Source organism: Empidonax traillii, unplaced genomic scaffold (assembly GCF_003031625.1).
Source record: "Empidonax traillii isolate 1590-97213 ecotype Southwest subspecies unplaced genomic scaffold, ASM303162v1 scaffold511:size449868, whole genome shotgun sequence".
Classification (NCBI taxonomy): Eukaryota; Metazoa; Chordata; class Aves; order Passeriformes; family Tyrannidae; genus Empidonax; species Empidonax traillii.
Window position 1 is genome coordinate 407360 of NW_020955704.1, and position 2529 is coordinate 409888.

Here is a 2529-nt window from a genome sequence, read left to right on the forward strand (position 1 = left end):
AAATAGAATCACCTAAAATTTCCCTTTATCACACTCTTTAAAATATAGTGAACTACAATGAATAAGAAAAAATAACAGTTCTAATGCATTAAGTTGAAAACATGAAATGGCCTTAAAAGCAAGAGGAAATATTGATCCTAAATTAGCCTATGAACTCAGGTATTAGAGTAATTTCAAAGCTGTGTGTGACAGCACACAGACCTCGCTTAATACCACCTAGGCATGAGAGGCTAAACAGAAGTTATCCCTTCAGACTCAGTTCCAAGTACCTTTAAGATTAAATGACCCCTTAATGCTCACTTTGTTCATGCTTTTTTAAAAAAAGTGGTTGTTGGCAACGGCAAGAAGAACAAAGGATGGCAGACAGTCAGGCTCTGCTAAATGTTCTGGCCTGAGTCTTAATGAAAACCACATTTCAACTGAAAAATATGCTTTACGTGGCAGTGTATAAAATCAAATTTATTGCTTTCTGGTTAAATGGTGAACTCTAAAGAACCAAAACAAACAAACAAAAAACGATGTAGGTAAGTGAAGGCTCTCCTATTCCATCTATATTACTACATATGAAGAAAAGCTTCAAATTTAAACTGCTCCTAGTATCTCAGATCTCAACATGCCTTTTCAGCATCTTCTGCTCTGAAAGGATTTCATAATTAAGAAATGCATGAAAAGTGTCAAAACATAATAAAGCAAGATTGTTTTGTTTGTACACAAAAGAGAGAGCCCAGAAAACATTACTTATGCAGTGTTCCTTTCTTAAAAACACATTTGCAGCATAAAAAAAACGTATTCAACGAAAACCTTTCTGCCTGCCTGCATTTTAAAGTCAAACTGGCAGTTTATTGTTTGTTTTCCTCTATTTTCCGTTTGGTGCATTTTGTTTCTTTGGCAAGAGGTACTTCACATTTAGAGAAAGCCTCCTGTACTGTAGTTAAATGAGCCAAACTGCATCGTATCCTCAGGGCAGGGAAACAAAGAAGAAAAATGCAACATTACTCTGCAAACCTGCTGGTTGTAAGAACGGCTCAGTTACATATTTCAAGCCCAGCAGAGACATGATCCCCACCGTAGCTTGCCCTCCTTCAGACTCCAGCAACAAAACCTGTATTAGAAGTTCTTGCATGCAGTGGTGCAGCTGGTTATAAGAACTGCCCTGGCTTGACTAAAATCGAGAGTTTCGAGTGAAAATAAAAGCGCAAATACCTGCTGAACCATCCTGCTGCCTTTATTCTCCATAAACTTAGCAGCTGCTCTAGTCCCAGGCCACGCAGCATCTGCCCAAAGCGAGCATCAATTACGGGGCGAGGGCGTGTGAGCGACGCGGTGTGCGCACGAGTGTGGACGGTTGGGGTGCTGAAGGAGGGGGAGCCAATGTAGGGCTTGCTGACCTCCCTCTCAACATCTGACTGCTCCCAAAACCTGATCCAGATGGGACTCCTTCAGTTTGCAGGGCCTCGCCCCATCAATCACAGCAGGCCACTCCTCTGTCTCCTGCTACTAGTTATGGAGTGCACCACTGAGCAGATGATTACACACAGAAGAAGAAAAAAACACAGCTTGACTACATTATTAGCTGCTTAAAAAAAAAAAAAAAAAGCACTGGAAATGCTACTATACAAGTTGCTAGAAGCTGAACATTTTTGTTTTAAAATATTTTTGTATTCAAAGTTAAAAAACACCTTAAACTTCCAGGGTTTTGGCTTTGGGACAGGTACAGTAACACGTGTGCATTTGCACGGATTAATTCCTCCTCCATGTGGCAGACTTAATAGCAATAAGATTTCTATTTTAAAATTGCTGAACACCACAAGTAAACTGACGATACTGAACTAGCCTGTTTTAGATTAAATGTACTTTATCCTTCCATTCAAATGAAATACCGTTTCCTTTTTTTTTTTTCTGTTTCATTTCATGACATCCCTCTCGCTTAGCAGGGGAAATATTTCAGAAATGCTTCCAAGGTTTAGTTCTGTGAGGCACTTTAAGCAACTTAATGCTTCACTGTTAAAGGAACTTTCCTAGATGCTCTGGAGATGGTTTGAAAATGATTAAACTTCTAACTAAATCACACAATAAAGAAAAAAGAAAAAAAAAAAAAAAAAAAAAAAAAAAAAAAAAAAAAAAAAAAAAAAAAAAAAAAAAAAAAAAAAAAAAAAGAAAAAAACAACTAGAAAGATACAGACAACTCTAAAGAATACATACTTTTAGTCAGGCTCTCACAGACTGCCTACATCAGGATTCAGAAACAGGGTAGTCACGTAACAGAGGAATCATTCTAACAAACCTTCCAATTCACAGGGGTGGGCAGAGCAACAAACAGACATCAATTCATCATTAAATTTATATTCCAACTAAAATATATTGAAATTCTTTAAAGTGGCAGTATAATTCTTCCAGATTTGTTGCTGGCAGTCCCCAATTAATGATAATAAAAAGAGCCACTTCAGATTTTTCAGAAGGAATCAGACATGCAACCACACTGGACTGATAATCACAACTGACTGACTCTGCGAGCTTTCTCTGTTGTAG